At 43.4% G+C, this 21,140-nt stretch overlaps 1 pseudogene; it reads left to right on the top strand.

Annotated features, from left to right (window-relative positions):
• Positions 1 to 1,531: 1,531 nt before the first annotated feature.
• Positions 1,532 to 21,140, top strand: part of LOC117346172 — a 56,111-nt pseudogene continuing 36,502 nt past the window's right edge.

The raw sequence follows: 21,140 nt of genomic DNA, 5'->3' as shown, positions 1-21,140 counted from the left end.
ACAATAGCTAATCAGGGAAAGATATGAAGCTGAAAGGAATATGGGTAAAATACTGAGCTAGGAAATAAATTTTTGAGGAATGAATTTGATAATGACTGCTCAGTTAGTATGTTAACTGGTCAAGATACTTGGGGTTCCTTTTACTAAGGTACGCAAGCGTTTTTAGCGCACACAGGATATTATCGCGTGCCACACGACTAGAAATAACCCCAGCTCAATGCTAGCGTTAAGGTCTAACGTGTGCAGCAATTCAATGTGCACTATTCCGCGGGTTAATGCCCTAACAAACCTTCGTAAAAGGAGCCCTTGATGTCATGGTCAAGAAAATTGGGAACTGCTGATATTGTTACATGAGTTAAAGGAACACAATATTTAAATTATTAATACATTATTACTACTACTATTCATTATTTCTATAGCACTACCAGATGCACGCAGCCCTGTACAGAGTCATAGAGAGTAAGAAAACAGTCCCTGCTTGAAAGAGCATACAATCTAAACAGGCAAGACAGACAAACAAGATATCATGGATACAGTTAAGGGGAATGGTTAATCAGCGGGCTGGGTTGCAAGACAGATGAGTAGGGTTTAGGATTGAAAGCTATATGAAAAAGGTAGGTTTTTCAATTGCTTTTAAACAAGGGAAGGGGCTTGATGGACATTATTAATAATTGAAGCATTATTAAGTTACTCCATTCTTGCAATAATGAGCAATACCTGATAGAGCTAATCCTATAACCAAAAATAATAATCTATACCTGGTAACACTGCTCTGTCCTGCAAGCTATAATAATATCTAATAAATTCTGATCAAAAACATGACTACTGACCAAATAGGCAATTCTGATGATTAGTATTATTACACTTAACACCAAGCATTCAATAAAATTAATATTTATCTTTCAGTTAGTGAAGGCAGGACTTCTGTAAGGTTATATTAAAATGAACAGCCTATATTTAATATTACATACACAGATCAGCCCTTGAGATTAATCCTTTTAGGACCACAGCAATAAAAGGACCATATATCTTGGCATTTTTTTTTGCTCATGCAGAAATCTCTCTGCCCATAACTGAAAGATCTAAGATATAAGTACTGATCTAGATAACAACTCTGGCGTATTGTTCTCCATCAAAAATTAAGTGCAATCACAGAGCAAGAAGAGCAAGCATTTCATAAGATGAGCAATTTTTAAGTGGAAGGATGGGAGGTCATCTGGTTCTGATTTTATTTATACTTTTCAATATCCTATGGAAGACTGTTGAGTGTAAATATACAGGGCACAATTTTGGGAGTTTATACCACAGAGATGGAGACATCATAATTGGAGGAATTATAACTTTGAACAATTTTAAAATAACTAAATCTCAGTCCTTTACACATTTTCCTAGTTTGTTTGGAAAAATGGAGTAAGTAGCACTATGATTAAACTCCTATTTAAGACATCATTATGAGTTTCATTTTGGATAGTTACAGATGTGAAAAGAAGGTTTGACCCTATGAAAAAGATCTGTGTATGTACTCAAAGCGATGTGCAGGTAAATTCTTAACATTTATCTGAATTAAGAACATAAGAACATAAGAAGTTGCCTCCGCCGGGTCAGACCAAAGGTCCATCATGCCCAGCAGTTCGCACCTGCTGTGGCCCATCAGGTCCATGACCTGTAAGGTGGTCCTTGTCTAAGCCCTTTAATCCCTCTCATTTTTTTCTATCGATACTCTTTTTACAACCTGCCTCTACCTCTATCTGTATCCCTCAATCCCCCTTTCTGTCTATACCCTTTCTATAGCCTATCTCTACCTCTATCTGTATCCCTCAATCCCCTTATCCTTCAGGAATTTATCCAATCCTTTCTTGAAACCCCGTAGTGTACTCTTACCTATCACAACCTCTGGAAGCGCATTCCAGGTGTCCACCACCCTCTGAGTGAAAAAGAACTTCCTAGCATTGGTTTTAAACCTATCCCCTTTCAGTTTCTCTGAGTGCCCCCTTGTACTTGTGGTTCCCAATATCCTGAAGAATCTGTCCCTTTCTACCTTCTCTATGCCTTTTTTTTTTTTTGAATCGGGCAGCACTAATGCATAGTAACAACCTGGATATAGACAGCACCATCATACAGCATCACTATTGGTTGATATTGTGGATAGCATTTTAGTGAAAGCTGACCAACCTGTTACTACTTAGATCTAACAGTGGTGTTTGACATCATCCACCTCTTTTACTAAGGTGCGCTAATCAAATTAGCACGCGCTAAATGCTAATGTATCCATAGACTAGCATGCACGCATTAGCATTTAGCACACACTAATCGGTTAGTAAAAGAGATCCTATATCACATGTAATGCTTTATTCAAGGAGATGGGATTGGGGTCCACTGTTATAGCTAGGTTTGATTATTATTTGAAGAATAGGTGCCAAATGATTAAATGGGATGGATAATTGTCCAGCGAGAGAAGGTTAAAAAGATGGATCCCTAAAGGTTCATAATTATAACCACTAATCTGTACTTGACTCCACTAGCTGCATTGTGGCTTGTTGGTATATAGAGTTCTATCTATTTGCAGTTGATATCAAGGGGTTTTATTTTTTTTGTGTGAAAGAAAATCAATGTTTAGAAAGATATTAATCAGAAATCAGAAAGGTTTGGTGAACATTAGTTTTGAATGTGAAAAAATCAGTAGTAATGTGTTTGTCACATCAGAATAGACAATTGCAGTCTAGGCCTAAGATTAATCAAGTTTCAAGTTTATTAAAATTTTGATATAAACGCAGTATCAAATATTTCAATGCTTATAACAATAAAAGTTTTTTTGGGGGGGCAAAATAAAACAGTTTATACAGGTAAACATACAATCAATGTACACAATTAATTTGTGATACATAGGGAAAGAGGGGTGAACTACAATTGTTAAAGAAAGTAGAAGAACATTTAAGGAAAAACATCAGGAAGGTAATTAATGACACAAATTTGATATAGATAGAAAAATCAGGAGCTTGGAGATCTATTGTGAGCTTTCTTTAGATTTAGGGCTCCTTTCACTACCCCCCCCCCTTTTACTAAGGTATATTAGCGCAAGCTAATCATGCACTAAATGGTATCCTATGGACACATTAGCGGTTAGCGCATGCATTGATTTTGCACGTGCTAAACGTACACTAAGACGCTTAGTGCACCTAAGTAAAAGAGGGCCTTAGCTGTGGTAGATATTTCTACCATTGCATGGAACACTTAGGGCCAGTTTCTATATAGGGTTCCCAGTCTCAGAAGTCACCTAAAAAGCTTTTGTGAATCACACATGGGACAGTTAACCAAGTTACTGTTTGGAAGTGCTGAAAAGATTACATAAACACCAGCTCATTTGGCACTGTCTATGAAGGAGATTTTAGCCAGTAAAGAAATAATTGTATTGGAACAACCTCCCTACTCACCTGATCTGCCCCCATTGACTTTCATCTTTACCCAAAGATAAAGGAAATATTGAAAGGAAGACATTTTGATGACATTCAGGACATGAAGGGAAATATAATGACAGCTCTGATGGGCATTCTAGAAAAAGAGTTCCAAAATTGCTTTGAAGGGTGGACTAGGCACTGGCATCAGTGCATAGTTTCTCAAGACGAGTACTTCAAAGGTGACCATAGTGATATTGAGCATTACGATACGTAACAATTTTTCTAGGATGAGTTTGCAACCAATTTTCAGTCCTTGTATGTATTAAAAATAAAGGAGATGTGGCTTGTATGCCACATTTTCTGTGTGGTTTATACAATCATAGCAGTTTATATATTTTAGACAGGTACTTATTTTGTACTTAGGGCAATGAAGTGTTAAGTGACTTGCCCAGAGTCACAAGGAGCTACACTGGAAATTAATCTCACAACCTCTGGGTATTGAGGCAGATCATCTAACTACTAGACCACTCCTGATGTGAAGTTCCTTTGTGTCATTATACATATATTTTTTTTAAAACCTCCTTGTTCTTTGGCATAATACAGGGGGAACTGAGTGCATCTTGAGGTAGATGTCTCAAAACTGATATCTATATCCTTTATAAAATGAATGCTTTAATGTCATTACAGTTTTATCCTAACAAACTATTATGATTTCCTGGCATTTCTGTCTACAGTGGAGGAAATTAACAATAGCTCAGAACTCTTACCCAACCTGACTCTGGGCTTTCAAATTTATGACTCTTACAACAATCCTCACTTTGCATTTCAAGATGCCATGAATATTTTTTCAGGAAGGGGTACCTTGATCCCTAATTACAGATGCAAAACTTCTGGTTCTCTTGCTGCTATAATCGAAGGCCTTCCACCTGAGGAATCAAGTCATATATCCAATGTGTTCAGAATATATCACTACCCACAGGTAAGGAGCTTCTTTATTATACTGTATCCATTATAACTTAATCAATCATTAAAGAATATAACCCCCCTTTTACAAAACTGTAGTACAGTTTTTAGTACCAGCTGTGGTGGCAGGGCCGCCATCAGGGCAGTACTACCAGTCCTGCATTCAGGGGCCCGGAGCTGACAGGGGGCCAGGGCTCCCCCAGGGTCGCAAGCATACTCTCCTCTCCTTCTCCTTCTCCTTACCTGCCCTGCTGCAGCACACAGCCGAACAGAAGTCTTCCCGATGTCAGCGCTGACGTCGGAGGGAGGGCTTAAGCAAAGCCCTCCCTTCCTCCGACGTCAGCGCTGATATTGGGAAGACTTCCGGTCGGCTGCTTGCGGCAGGGCAGGTAGGGAAAAGGCAGTCGTGTAGCGAAGGGGGGGGCGGTCCGCCCCGGTGCAACCATGGGGCCCGGGGGGAGTGTGCACAGCCGGTCAGGTCCCCTTAGCCTTGTGGCACTTCCCCCGACCGACCGACAACAGGCCCAGCAGACAAACCTCCCTGCCCTGCAGCCGCAAATCTAAATTACCTTCTTACAGCAGCTTCAATACTCCAGCTGCTGTAAGAAGGTAATTTAGATTTACGGCTACAGGGCAGGGAGGTTTGTCGGACCGGGCCTGTTCTGTTGTCGGTCAGGTGGGGAAGTGCCACAAAGGTAAGGGGCAGGGAGGGAGAAAGGGAGGAAAGGTGGAGTGGAGAAGAAAAGACGCTTTAGGGAAATGGGTAAAACTGAGGGGGGAGAAGGACCCTGAAAGGGCATGGGGAAGATGGTAGGGGGGGAGAAGGACGCTGAAAGCACATGGGGAAGACAAAGGGGTGGAGAAGGACGCTGAAAGCACATGGGGAAGACAAAGGGGTGGAGAAGGATGCTGAAAGGACATGGGGAAGATGGGAGGGGGAGAAGGACGCTGAAAGCACATGGGAAGATGGGGAGAAGGACGCTGAAATGGCATGGGGAAGACAGAGGTGGGGGGAGAAGGACCCTGAAAGTACATGGGGAAGACAAAGGGGTGGAGAAGGACGCTGAAAGCACATGGGGAAGACAAAGGGGTGGAGAAGGATGCTGAAAGGACATGGGGAAGATGGGAGGGGGAGAAGGACGCTGAAAGCACATGGGAAGATGGGGAGAAGGACGCTGAAATGGCATGGGGAAGACAGAGGTGGGGGGAGAAGGACCCTGAAAGTACATGGGGAAGACAAAGGGGTGGAGAAGGACGCTGAAAGGACATGGGGAAGACGGGAGGGGGCAGAAGGATGCTGAAAGCACATGGGGAAGACAGAGGGGGGAGAAGGACACTGAAAGGACGTGGGAAGATGGGGGAAGAAGGACGCTGAAAGGGCATGGGGAAGACAGGGGGGGAGAAGGATGCTGAAAGCACATGGGGAAGACAAAGGGGTGGAGAAGGACGCTGAAAGCACATGGGGGAGACAGAGGGGGAGAAGGACGCTGAAAGGACATGGGGAAGACAGGGGGGGAGAAGGACACTGAAAGCAAATGTGGAAGACAGAGGGAGGAGAAGGATGCTGACAGGACATGGGGAAGATGGGGGGAGAAGGACGCTGAAAGGAAATGGGGAAGAGAGAGTGGGGAGAAGACACTGGCAGGGAAGAAGATAGAGATGCCAGACTATGGGGGGAGCGGAGGGAAGAAGATGGGTGCCAGACCAATTTGGGAGGGGGGAGAAAGGGAGAGGCATAGTAACAGAGCAAATGGAAGACGCAGAAAGAAGAGAGACAGTGGATGGAAGGAATTAAATGAGAACATGAGGAAAGCAGAAACCAGGCAACAAAGGTAGGAAAAAAATTCTTTTTTTGCTTCAGGATAAAGTAGTATATTAGTTGTGTTGATAAAAATTTATAGGTCTCCAATCTTCAACTAGATAGTGATCTTTACTATCAGTTTTAGTGCATCCTAAAACTGATAGTAAAGATCACTATCTAGTTGAAGAGTGGAGACTTATTAGATAGAGCACCTTTAAACTACACTGAATATTGTGCATGGTGTGATTAGATAAAAATTTATAAACATTAGAGGCTCTGGTAGAAACCTGTTTACAAAGTATGTATTCTTCCCAATTAATATTTCCAAATTAATAAAGTCTTTTTGCTTATTTTTAAATGGGTTTCTACCAGAACCTTTAATTCAGTAGCATAATTAAATGAAATAACTATTTCTGTAGTTTATAGGGACGGGCGGGGATGGAGGGGATTCCTCGCGGGGATGGGTGGGGACAGAGGGAGTCCTCGCGGGGACGGGTAGGAGTCCTCACGGGGACGAGTGGGGACGGGTGGGACTTTGGCGGGAAAGGGTGGGATTTCTGTCCCCGCGCAATTTAAACATGCACCTTTCTTCCTCCATCCCATGCACCTTTCTTCCTCCATCCCATAACACACACATAGCCTGGTGGTGATGATTATCAGATTGTGTAATGTAACATGCTGTATGTGACATGCTAAGAAGGATGGGAAGGAAGAGGTGCATACTCATAACATCATTATATATTCATCCATAGCTGCATATTAATGATGTGCTCATATGCACTTATTTATCATCATAACATATACATCATCATTAACATGCAGCTGTGGATGTGTAAGGACAGGCTGAGGAGAATGGATGGGAAGGAAGGAAGGTGCACATATCAACATATCGTACATTTTTAACATGCATGATGCAGCTATAGGCAAGCTGAGGAGGATGGGATCATACAGATGTGTATGTTCAGATATGCGCTCAGATGTGTAGTTTTTTCTGATATATTTGTTAAGCTTACAGTATTTATAAAAACACATTTAATACTTGTTACAAGAAATATTGTGCAATTGTGATCTACTTCTGGCCTACAAATCCTTAACTGAGATTTTACATTCAAAAGTGAATTATAGCTACTAGCACTATTATTTATTAGTTATTTATTATGCAGATGTTTGTTAGTTTGTTATTAGTTCAGTATTAGACATATGTTAGTTGAGAATAGATAGGTATAGATTAGTTTAGTTTAGGTTAGGTTAGGGCCCTGCTGAAAGAGTCTACCTTGATGTGGTTGCAGACTTACAAATCTTTTGGTCAAAGAGTGCGGCGACAGAGAAAAGTATGTGTGTATTCGGCCCAATGAAGAAGGGGGGGGTCGGGGGGAAGGGATGCGTGGGGGGGCCCAATAGGATTGCTCAGTAAGGGGCCCAGACATTTCTGATGGCAGCCCTGTATGGTGGTAACAGCTGCAATGCTCATAGGAATTCTATGAGTGTCAGAGCTGTTACTGCCACAACCATTGCTAAAAAAACATGTTACAGTTTTGTAAAAGAGGGTTTAGTTTTTAATCTGACATCAAATTATCCAGAGACACTGAAATTAACAGATTGGGAAATGAATGTTACCTAAGAGACAATATTTTGGAAAAAATGAAATACATAAACAAGATTAATTATGCAGGTAGAGGGGCATAATAAAAAAGGTCCCCTTTTGGCCTAAGGTCCTAAACGCTGAAAGTAGCAGCAGGGAAAATGTCCATTCTCAAAAAAACATCCAAAATGAATTTTTTTTAGAATGCCCTACCTCTACATTCAGCAGTTTAATCATCCAGACCACCACTACATATAGCATTAGAACACATTATCAACCAAAAAATTGCCCAAGTCTCAAACGACCAAAACAAAACCTTTTAGGCGAAGAAGGGGACCAGTCCTTTGCATAAAAGCTGGATTCTATAACCGGCATCTGTCAAAAACAACACCGGTTACAGAATCCCCCCACAACGATCACGGCAGGAGAGATGCCACATCTCCCCAGTCGTGATCGCGATCTCCCCCCCAAACTGCCATGAACCACGGCAGGAGAAATACCCAATCTTTCCTGTCACAGTTCACAGCAGTTTAGGGGATCATGATCACGGCAGGAGAGATGCCCAATCTCTCCTGCCACGATCACGATCCACCTCCCCTGAACCCCAACAATACCGGTAGATGGGAGCACAACCCCTCCTGCCAGAAGGTGACCCCCCTCAAATATGGACAGGAGGGATCCCAGGCCCTCCTGCCCATGGTTCAGTCCCCCATGAACCCCCGATCAACCCCCCTAAATCCCCAAACAGCCCTCCCTAACTCCGCAACACCAACGAAACCACCAATACCCCAACTCACCGTAAGTTGACCAGATAGATGGACGGGTCCCAAGCCCGTCCAACAGGCAGGACTGCCATCCGCTGAATGGTGGACCTAGGGTCTGATTGGGCCATGTGCCTAAGGCCCCACCCATAAGAATTGGCCAAGTTTCCTTAGGCCCCCATCCCCCACTATAATATGGGCACGAGGGATCCCAGGCCCTCCTGCCCTCGATACAACCCCCCCCCAACAACCACCCCCCAAACACCCGATCGGCCCCCCCTGCTGACCCGCAACCCCCCACCGACCCCACAACCCCCCATCCCCAATCCCACCCCCATATCTGTAAAATTTTGGCCGGATGGACAGGTGCCAAACCTACCCGTCTGGCAGGCCAGCCGGCTGCAGAATGGGGCCAGATTGGCCCATGGCCCAGGTGTCTGAAACCCTAAGACTCCCAGGCCTATTCTGGTTGGCCCAGGTGCCTTAGGCCCCACTTGTGGGTGGGTTTCAGACGCCTGGGCCAATCCGGCCCCATTCTGCAGCCGGCTTGCCTGCCGGATGGGAGGGTTTGGCACCCGTCTGTCCGGCCAACATTTTACAGGTATGGGGTGAGATTGGGGGTGGGGGGGTTGTGGGTCGACGGAGGGTCGCAGGTCAGTGGGGGGCCGATCGGGGGTTTGGGGGGCATATTGTAGTGGGGGATGGGGGTAGGGGGTCCACCTAGGCAGGAGGGGTTGGACTCTCTCCTGGCCTGATCATAATCTGGGGTGCCACGGGTTCTCGGGGCAGGAGGGCTTGGGCTCCCTCCTGACCTGATCGTAATTGGGGGGTGCCATGGGTGCCCATATTGTAGTGAGGGGTGGGGGTAGGGGGTCTGCCTGGGCAGGAGGGGTTGGGCTCCCTTGGGCTCCCTTCTGGACTGATCGTAATCAGGGGGTACCACAGGTGCCGTGGGGCAGGAGGGCTTGGGCTCTCTCTTGCCCCGATGTTGTCAGGGAACGTTGGGGTGCCGCAGGGCAAGAGGGCTTGGGCTCCCTCTTGCCCCGATGTTGTTTGTGTGGAGGGGGTGATGTATTGCAGCAGGAGAGATGCCTCATCTCCCCTAACGTGATGCCATCACTCCTCTACCAGAACTGCTGCGACCTGCAGCAGGAGAGATAGGGCATCTCTCCAGCCAGGGGTCACAGCAGTTCGGGTAGAGGAGTGATGGCATCATGGTAGGGGAGATGAGGCATCTCTCCTGCCGCAATCATTGCTGTACGGGTAGGCAGGTTGCTGGGGCCGCTGAGCTGATCGCAGCAGCCACGATCAGCTCAGCGGCCCCTTTTTCGGCACTTTGTCTAAGTCAAAACATATAAGTGCCGACTAGGCAACCTGCCTCAGGTTTTGGTTATACCTTCTGCATGCCTAGGTATAGGTCGGCCCATCTCCTACCCACCGCCTACCCTATCCCTTCCTCTAAACACGCCTCTTTTCTCTCTGTGTGTTTAGTGGCAGGGAAAGGCCTAAGCTGGTTTTAGGACGATCAGGCTTTTTGATCATCCAAGTACCCATTTAGGACACTTTTTAGACGTTTTTTTTTAATTATGAACCCCTTATTGTGTTTAGAGGATATTTATTTATTTATTTATTTATAACTAGCTGATGCCCCGGCGTTGCACGGGTATTTAATTATAGCAATAACACTGTAAATGGATTTAAATAAAGATACTTTATAGTGGTGAATGAAATAATTTTGTTACAGCTTTATAAAAAGTAAAATATTCAAAGTATAATGTGAAATATTTGACAAAATGAATACAATTCAACTAACACAAAAATTGATTATAAACAACATTTTTAGTTTCACCTCCAGGAGCAAGAACATATACATTCTTGGGTGAACCCACCCTTCCCACGTGTGCAGGTGGGCCGCGAGACCCCCAGAACATATCACCCCAGGTAGTGAGGGATCTGCATACCAAGTTTCGTTCAAATCGGTCCCACAGCTTCTTACATTTTTTCCATTGACTTGAATGAGTGAAATCTGATTTTCTGTTTGTAGCTCCGCCCACGTGTGCAGGTGGGCCGTGAGACCCCCAGAACATATCACTCCAGGTAGTGAGGGATCTGCATACCAAATTTCGTTCAAATCGGTCCCACAGCTTCTTACATTTTTTCCATTGACTTGAATGGGTGAAATCTGATTTTCTGTTTGTAGCTCCGCCCATGTGTGCAGGTGGGCCGCGAGACCCCCAGAACATATCACCCCAGGTAGTGAGGGATCTGCATACCAAGTTTCGTTCAAATCGGTCACACAGCTTTGTACATTTTTTCCAATGACTTGAATGGGTGAAATCTGATTTTCTGTTTGTAGCTCCGCCCATGTGTGCAGGTGGGCCGCGAGACCCCCAGAACATATCACCCCAGGTACTGAGGGATCTGCATACCAATTTTCGTTCAAATCGGTCCCACAGCTTTTTACATTTTTTCCATTGACTTGAATGGGTGAAATCTGATTTTCTGTTTGTAGCTCCGCCCACATGTGCATGTGGGCCGCAAGACCCCCAGAACATATCACCCCCGGTAGTGAGGGATCTGCACACCAATTTTCGTTCAAATCGGTCCCACAGCGTTTTACATTTTTTCCATTGACATGAATGGGTGAAATCCGATTTTCTGTTTGTAGCTCCGCCCACGTGTGCAGGAGGGCCGCGAGAACCCCAGAACATATCACCCCAGGTAGTGAGGGATCTGCATACCAAGTTTCGTTCTAATTGGTCAAGAGGTGACAGTATTAGCCCCGCTAGGTAACAGTGATCACAACACGATCCAGTGCAGGCTAGAAATTGGATCATCAAAGGGGAAAAGAACCACAACGACGGCACTCAATTTCAAAAAAGGAAATTATGATGCCATGAGGGAAATGGTGGGAAAAAAACTCAAAGGTAACATAGGGAAGATGGATTCCGTAGAAAAAGCCTGGACCTTACTCAAGGGAACTGTGCACGAAGCGCAAAACCTGTGCATCCCCAAGTTCAGGAAAGGGTGCAAAAAAAATAGAACAAAAAACCCAGTGTGGATAACAAATGCAGTGAAGAAGGCGATAAGCGACAAGAAAGCATCGTTCAGAAAATGGAAAAAAGACAAAACAGAGGAGAACCAAAAAGTGCACAAAGAACACCAGAAGGAGTGTCACCGAGCGGTTAGAAAAGCAAAAAGAGAATATGAAGAGAGACTGGCAGAGGAAGCAACAAACTTCAAGTCGTTCTTCAGATACGTCAAGGGAAGCAACCGGCAAGAGAAGAAGTGGGACCATTGGATGATGGAGACAGGAAGGGAGTGGTAAAGGAAGAGAAAGAAATAGCTGACAGGTTAAATGAGTTCTTCACGTCAGTTTTCACGAGGGAAGATATAACCAACATCCCAGAACCTGAAGAGAGCGTAAAAGGAGACCAAGATGTAAAACTGGTCAATTTAGAGGTAAGCCAAGAAGATGTACTCAAGCAGATAGACAGACTAAAGAGTGACAAATCTCCAGGTCCGGACGGCATTCACCCAAGGGTACTCAAGGAACTAAAAAACGAAATAGCGGAGCCACTTCGACAAATATACAGCCTATCCTTAAAAACCGGAGAGATCCCGAAGGACTGGAAAATAGCAAATGTCACGCCCATCTTCAAGAAGGGCTCAAGGGGAGACCCAGGAAACTACAGGCCAGTGAGCCTGACCTCAGTCCCAGGAAAGATGATGGAGGCACTGATTAAGGACAGCATCTGTGAACACATCGAAAACAATGAGCAGCTAAAACCGAGTCAGCATGGCTTCTGCAAGGGTAGGTCATGCCTCACAAACTTATTGCACTTCTTCGAGGGGGTAAACAGCCAGGTGGATAAAGGGGAATCTATAGACATCATTTACCTTGACTTCCAAAAAGCCTTCGACAAGGTACCACACGAAAGGCTGCTTAAGAAGATATGGAACCACGGGGTACAAGGGGTGATCCACCGATGGATCAAAAACTGGCTGGCGAACAGGGAACAGAGGGTTGGCGTAAAGGGCCAGTACTCAGACTGGAAAGGGGTCACGAGCGGAGTTCCGCAGGGGTCGGTGCTGGGACCGCTCCTGTTCAATATCTACATAAACGACCTAGAGGCGGGAACCAAGTGTGAGGTTATTAAATTTGCAGATGACACCAAACTATACAGCAGGGCTCAAACCAGGGGAGACTGCGAAAATCTCCAAAAGGATCTAACGCAGCTGGAAAAGTGGGCCGAAAAATGGCAAATGAGCTTCAACATAGGGAAATGCAAGGTCATGCACGTGGGGAAAAAGAACCCGATGTTCACATACAGAATGGGGGGAACACCGCTAGGGGTCAGTAACCTGGAGAGAGACCTGGGAGTGATGGTAGACGCAACACTGAAGGCATCAGCGCAGTGCGCTACAGCCTCAAAGAAAGCTAACAGAATGTTGGGTATCATTAAGAAGGGTATTACGACCAGGACGAAGGAAGTCATCATGCCGCTGTATCGTGCAATGGTGCGGCCGCATCTGGAGTACTGTGTCCAGTACTGGTCGCCGTACCTCAAGAAGGACATGGCAGTACTTGAGGGAGTACAGAGAAGAGCAACTAAACTGATAAAGGGAATGGAAAATCTCCCATATACCGACAGGTTGAAGCAGTTGGGACTTTTCTCACTGGAAAAGCGGAGACTTAGAGGAGACATGATAGAAACCTTCAAGATCCTGAAGGGCATAGAAAAAGTAGACAGGGACAGATTTTTCAAATTAAGGACCACCACAAGTACAAGGGGGCACTCGGAGAAATTGAAAGGGGACAGGTTTAGAACAAACGCTAGGAAGTTCTTTTTCACTCAGAGGGTGGTGGATACATGGAACGTGCTTCCAGAGGCTGTTGTAGACAAGAAAACATTAAATGGTTTCAAAGAAAGTTTGGATAGATTCCTAGAAGAAAAAGGGATTGAAGGGTATAGATAGGTATAGACCACTACTCAGGCAATGGGCCTGATGGGCCGCCGCGGGAGCGGACCGCTGGGCAGGATGGACCTATGGTCTGCCTCAGCGGAGGCAACTTCTTATGTTCTTATGTTCTTATGTTCTTAAGATGTTTTTGAATTACTGTGAGAATGGCAGCTTTTTACATTTTTTCCATTGACATGAATGGGTGAAATGTGATTTTCTGTTTGTAGCTCCGCCCACATGTGCAGGAGGGCCGCGAGACCCCCAGAACATATCACCCCAGGTAGTGAGGGATCTGTATACCAAGTTTTGTTCAAATCGGTCAAGCCGTTTTTGAATTACTGTGAGAATGGCAGCTTTTTACATTTTTTCCATTGACATGAATGGGTGAAATCTGATTTTCTGTTTGTAGCTCCACCCACGTGTGCAGGTGGGCCGCGAGACCCCCAGAACATATCACCCCAGGTAGTGAGGGATCTGCATACCAAGTTTCGTCCAAATTGGTCACAGTGAGAATGGCAGCTTTTTACATTTTTTCCATTGACATGAATGGGTGAAATCTGATGTTCTGTTTGTAGCTCCGCCCACGTGTGCAGGTGGGCCGCGAGACCCCCAGAACATATCACCCCAGGTAGTTGGAATTACTGTGAGAATGGAAGTTTTTTACATTTTTTCCATTGACATGAATGGGTGAAATATGATTTTCTGTTTGTAGCTCCGCCCATGTGTGCAGTTGGGCCGTGAGACCCCCAGAACATATCATCCCAGGTAGTTGGAATTACTGTGAGAATGGAAGTTTTTTACATTTTTTCCATTGACATGAATGGGTGAAATATGATTTTCTGTTTGTAGCTCCGCCCATGTGTGCAGTTGGGCCGTGAGACCCCCAGAACATATCATCCCGGGTAGTGAGGGATCTGCATACCAAGTTTCGTTCAAATCGGTCAAGCCGTTTTTGCGTGATCGCGGCACATACATACATACATCCGATTTTATATATATAGATTTTAAATAAAATGCACAAGAATCCACTTGTTACTGCAATACGGAGTGTCATTTAAACAGCAGGAAAAGGAATTAGTATAACCAAAAAATCGTAAGGAAAAACAATGTATAGAAAAACTGGAGAAGAGCTAATCCTTATACAATATTAATATAATTTAAGTCTCCTTCTTAGACCTCAATCAAAAGTAAAGAACAAGAAATAAATGAGATAAGGAGGTTTCCGTTAATTAACAAATCACACTATAATCTGAGGCAAAAGCTTAACGTGACCCACAGCTCAATTTTCTGCAGCACTTTCTATCAATTAATTAATAACTTTCTTTGTGTCCATGAAGTGTTGAAGCTGTTCTGGTGTAAAAAAGACATATTTGGTCCCAGCATATCTTAGAAGACATAATATAACAGGTATACTAGAAAGCTCCCAGGAAGAAATTGAATACCACAGAACGTTAATAATTTCCTTGGTGTTTGAACAGGATTTGAATGCAATTATGAAAGCTTTTTTTCAATGTTCTCAGAATTTTTTCATAGGTAAAAAAATTTGGATATACCCAGATGTAACAAAGACTACTCAAGACCATAGGAAATTGTTCTTAGCTATGCGAGAAGAAGTATTAAAAATGGGAGCTACATTTCTACTTAGTTTTTAGAGGATATTTGACTCTTTATCCTCATTGATGTACCAAATAATATTGTTTCATATGAAAGCACTACCGGATTCTCAAGTAAATTATTAACTTGACTCCAAATAGATTTCCAAAAACTATGTATTAGAGGACAAAAAATCAATAAATGATCCAATGTACCAGCTTCAAGATGACAGTGCCAACATCTATTAGAGCAATCTAATTTTTGTAAATGAACTAGGGTCCAGAATTCTCTATGTAACAGAAAATACCAAGTTTGTCTCATAGATGCCTTTGCGAAGGGCCTCAAGAAGGGCAGATTCACCACACCCAAGGACACCAAGGAAGGGCAGCAAGGTAAGGAAACCAACAAATAACACATCTAAATATCCAAATAAGTACATAGGCAAAAACAAAGCAGACACAGAGGTCACATACACACGTAACAACAGCAGGACACAAACTACTATCTTAAAGTTAGGAAATCCAACCAACACAGAACACCACAACACTAGACAAATGTGCACACTAGAAGTGGATACAAGGAAAAACATATAACTAGGGACTAGGGAAGTAACAAAAAACAGGCACAAAAGAAAACACACACACAGAAGAGAACACACACTCAGACAAGCATAAAGGAACCAGTAAATAAGAGAGTACTCCAAAGAAGCGGACAGCAATGGAAGCAGAGGGAATCCATAAGATGAGCTTTCCAGTGTTCTGCACATTCTGTCACATGTATGACTATCTCCCCTCGGGGAGGCAGTCATATGTATGCAGTCGGTGTCAGGAGCTGAAAAGCTTGAAGAGGGAAGTCAGACATCTGAAAGATAGGATACAAGAATTGGAAGGATTCTACATCACAGAAGACCCAGCGGAGGACTTCACAAGAGGGAGACACATTGAGGATGAAGTCAGAGAACTAGAGGAATTCATTGAGGAGGCCTACAGGAGGAGGGTGGAAGAACAAGGGGGATGATGACTCCAAGGAAGAAATCCACAGAGGAATCCTGCAGGAAGGGATGGATAGGCCTAGTCGATGCCCAGAAGAAGAAGCAGCGAAGCACTCCGAGGACATAGACCTGTGACCGGAGCGAAAACTGAAGAAGGGAAAGTCTGCGATCCTAGTGGGAGACTCAATCCTAAGGCAAGTAGACAGTCACATAGCAGGTGGGAGAGAGGATCGGCTGGTGACCTGCCTCCCAAGAGTGAGAACAAAGGACATCGTTGACAAAATCGGAAAGATCCTAGATGGAGCAGAGACGGAAGACACTGTAGTAATGATCCACATCGGGACTAATGATGTCAGCAGGAGAGACTACAGTAGAAGTGCAGTGATAGAACAGTTCAAGATTCTGGGAAGGAAGTTGAAGATGAGGACTCAGAAGATTGCATTTTCGGAGATTCTACCAGTACCAAGGGCAGATGTGAAGAGGCAGACGGAAGTACAATCAATAAAGGTCCGACGGCGACAAGAGGACATCCATGGAGAATCAGGGGCGGTAAATTGCACGGCGACACCAGAAAATACTTTTTCACCGAAAGAGTGGTTGATCGCTGGAATAAACTTCCACTTCAGGTGATCGAAGCAAGCAGCGTGCCTGATTTTAAGAAGAAATGGGATCGTCAGTGGGATCTCTACACAGAGTTAAATAGGGGAGGGTCATTAGGGTGGGCAGACTAGATGGGCCGCGGCCCTTATCTGCCGTCTTTTTTCTGTTTCTATGTTTCTATAAATAAAAACAGTAGGATTCAATTCCTGCAGCAAATCATCAAAAAAATGTGAACTCAATATTCAAAGGAATGCATTAACAAATTATTGTGTTTTAAGTAACTTTCTGAATGAATACCTATCACTGCACTTCCAAATTTGCCCAAGGGAATTCCACAATTTTACTCTTGCACATGAAAAGGTTATTGCCTTAGTTAACACCTCCAACTTTGTTGAAGCCCTCATTTCTTTATGAACCCCCTGACTCTGATGTCACTGCCAGAGCAACCAACATTCTTCCCATTCCCAATCATCAGATAATCAGCTCTTTGCTTACCAGCATTTTCTGGGATCCCCTGATTCTGATACCAGTACAACAGCCAACCTTTCCCACCTCCAACCCTCTCATAGCAACCAACATTTCTTTACAACACCCTGACTCTGACACCACTGAAACCAACATTTTTCCCTCCTCTCCTGATCATCCTAAAATCAGTTCTTCACTTACTGGCACCTTACTGGATCAGAGTGAGGCCTTGTGCATCTGCACATGCTCTAAGGCTTAGCCAAAAAATGAAAAAAAGCTGTAGAAAAGATGCTCCTGATACAGTCTTTTATTGACAAAAAAATGAAACAGGGGAAACAAAACCACAAACTCAAAGCACAGAATCAAAGTGGAATTGTCCCAATCAGAATGGTGTGCACCAAACAAAAGTGTCCTTCAACTCATCTTATAGATCCAAATGCCTTTATTCACCCAAAGCCTCATAAATTCATCCAATGACTCAATGACCCGACATGCACATGTTTTAGCCTAACCGGCCTGCCTCAGGAGTCTTGTGAGTCTTCAACAGGTATGTTGAAAAAACCGTATAGAATTTAGAGATGCTCGCACCTTCTAAATGCAGCTGCTATAAGCTTTACAGAATAGTGCATAGAAAACCAAAATGGTAACACTCATAGGTGACACCGCTGAGAGGAAAAGCATGGCCTTACCTCATTGTGGGTCATGTTTGGGGGAATGTTATACGTTTAAAGAATTAACGGTAGCAAGTTTAAGACACCAAATAGCTCCCTGAGGGTGTGTGAAGCATGCATTGGGGGGGGGGGGGGTTGTTGGCATTTGGACACGGATTGTATTGTAAGTGGAGATAATATTCAGATAGATAATAAAGCTGCTGCCAAATATTTATTCCAATAAAATTGAGTTGTGTGATTATTGATTGACTGTGATTAGCTTTCAGTTGCAGGTGATGGGAATGTGAATGCTAATGTTATGCTAATAAGCAAAGAGCTGATTATTGGATAATCGAAGAGGGGGATGCTGTCTGCTATGGTGGTGGCATTGGAGTTTTGGGGGGTAGAAAGAAATGTTGACTGTTGTGAGGAGGTTGGAGGCAGGAAATATTGGCAACTGTGGCATTGGTGTCAGAGTTGGGGGAAGTGAGGTTTGCAAATGAATGTTAGTTGCTGTGAGGGGGTTGGAGGCAATGGCAATGAGGACTACTGCATGAGAATAGGATGGGGTTGAAAAAAAATGCTGGTCATTGGGTGGCATGGAAAGTTAGGCTTAAATATTAATCAAGACCCTCCCATTTTTGGCCAAATTTTTGGCCACAAAATATTGGTTTATATTTTAGTATAGATAGTATATAGATAGGCTAATGTAAAATCCACATGAATAATCCTAGATCAGGCGTATCTTTATGTGGTGGCCATCCTACAATTGACTTTTTCTCCCTCCTCTACTTTTCCTAAGAGCTCAAAAAAGCTGCATTCACTCCCTTTAATATCAGTTTTAGGCCTCTGAACTTCTGGATAAGATTTTCTTTTACATCTGTAATAAAGGTAAAGATACTCCCCTGTACAAAAGTGTCACATCTCGCTGTATACCACCTTGGGTGAATCTTTTCATAAAAGTAGTTAATAAATCCCAATAATATGATTGATTATTTCTGTGGCTACTATTTGTGTGATGGTTTCTTAGCAGACTATTAGTAGGGTTGTTTTCCATTGCATTCACCAGTCATCTTATTTAAAATGAAATCTCACAACAGAGATTGTGTTAACATTGGGAATTTCTCAACAGATCAGTTACAAATCACAGAATCTTTTCATGAGTGATGCTCTTAAGTTCCCTTATTTCTACCGGACTATCCCCAGCGAGTTCCACCTCTGTGCTGGGATCATCAGGTTACTAAAGCATTTCAATTGGACCTGGATTGGTATCTTTGCACCCAATGATGATAGCAGTATGAGGGCTGTTGAGATTTTGAAAGAAGGCATTGAACAGAATGATGGTTGCATTGAATTTATAAAAACTTTCTCACACATCAGTGCCATGACACCAGAAAAGTTAAATAAAATGATAGATAACATTCATTCATCATCAGCTAGTGTGATCATTGTCTATTGTAACAAAGAATATTTCTTGGATGTATATAAGCTCGTAGACATTATGCAGTTACCTGGAAAAATATGGATCACCACTGCTGAATGGGATTTTCAATTAACCTATCCACTGGGGCTTATTGTAAATAATAATACTTTGGCATTCACAATTATAAAGAAGAATATTCCAAGCATTTCAAATTTTATCCGTGAGGTGAATCCCATGTTGTTTCCAATTGATGAAAACTATTTGGCAATGGTGGATGGACCTGTGTGACAGCCGATGCTCTCAAAGCATCAGAAGATCCTGTAGCACTAAGATAAATAAACCCATTATACACTGTAACACCAAATACTTTGGAAGCAGCTATAGCATATACAATGCTGTGTATGCCGTGGCTCATGCTTTGCATAGCATGATCATTTCTGGCTCTGGAAGGAATATCCCATGGAGTGGAGAAAGTCAAGTTTCAAATTATTTGCCATGGAAGGTAATATAATTTTTATAGAAATATTGAGCCTAATTTTAAATAAACATCTAGAGCCTCTTCTTTCCAAAGAAAAGAGAATGTGTCAAATAATCCTTTTGGACAGTGTAGGCCTAAATTCTCTATTACTGCGTTTAACTTAGGCGTGCTTTGGACGTCCGCTGCAAGTGAATAATTACGGAGTTAAGGGTCTTAATTGATGTTAATTGGGTAATTAACGACACATAGACGTCCCTAGGTAGTACATAACGAACTAACGTCTATTGAACGCATAGTCCCGTCTGCAGCTCTGGACGTGGGCGTTCCGTGGGCGTTCCGTTGGGCGTGCCAAGTGGGGACGCTAGATAGGCGCTACTTGGGCGAACGCGTGCGTCTAAATCTCGTAAATTATGTAGACGTAAGAAACCCTGGTCTAGCTTGGATTTCAATGCCGTTTCAACTATCGTAATTGCGGCTCTTTGTTAGACGCGAGGCAGACGTCCGCTGTGTTTTTCATCAATAATTCCAATAGTGAATTTCAATAGGTATATTTCATCTTTTCTCTGTCCGAATAAATATAATGACACCATAACAATGGAACACATTATATTGCATGGATAACAAACCACATTTCATCCCAAACCATAATATAATTTTCACATGGCTTTTACAACCCCCTTTTTTGTCTCAACAAACAGCACTGCAATCGGCTCTCTTTTGAAAGCAAAGAAAAACCAGCACACATTATCAGCACTTAAAAAGAGAATAAACAGATACACACCTTAACAATCCAGCTTCCCTCATTGCAAAATGGAGGTGTTCAGTTGCACAAAACTGACCTCATTGTGACCTCATCAATCTGCATCTTCCAGTAATATGCCACAATTAAAAGACGTGGTGGGTGTTGAACCCACAACTTCTGGATGTTAGCAGCACAGGCTGGGCTCCTAACCGATAGAGCTACAGCTGCTTGACTGAACTGTCCGTGCTTCATTAGGTATCATATCAGGATGAACTCAAATAAGTTTAAGCAAAGGAATGCCTAAAGATTTGGAACGTTTTCAAGTAGAAAACAAATATGAAATATGTATTAAAGAATTGCAGCACAAATAACGCCTAAACGGAACCGATTATTTACAGTCCTATATGCATTAGTACAGTGCTTAGAATGAAGATTAGCGTGTGAGAAAAACGGAGCTCCACCTCACATGCATTCAAGCACACTTGGGAATATGGGTTTGGGGCTCAGTGAAAGCAGCCTACTATGACATTATAGCTAAACTCCTTTTCCCTTAGCACTTCACTAAGATATGATATGACAAGGGAACCAGAGGAATTGGAGCTGTGGGTCAGTGAGGAAAGGCACTCTCTACCAATTGTCCGGCCTTTGAGGGTTCAAATCCCAGCCTGTATTTTACTTGTGGCGTATCTGCCTTCCAGGTGCACTTTGATGATGCTTTCCACTTCTTATAG

Source organism: Geotrypetes seraphini, chromosome 12 (assembly GCF_902459505.1).
Source record: "Geotrypetes seraphini chromosome 12, aGeoSer1.1, whole genome shotgun sequence".
NCBI classification, from domain to species: Eukaryota; Metazoa; Chordata; class Amphibia; order Gymnophiona; family Dermophiidae; genus Geotrypetes; species Geotrypetes seraphini.
This window is presented reverse-complemented; position numbering and strand designations above follow the sequence as displayed.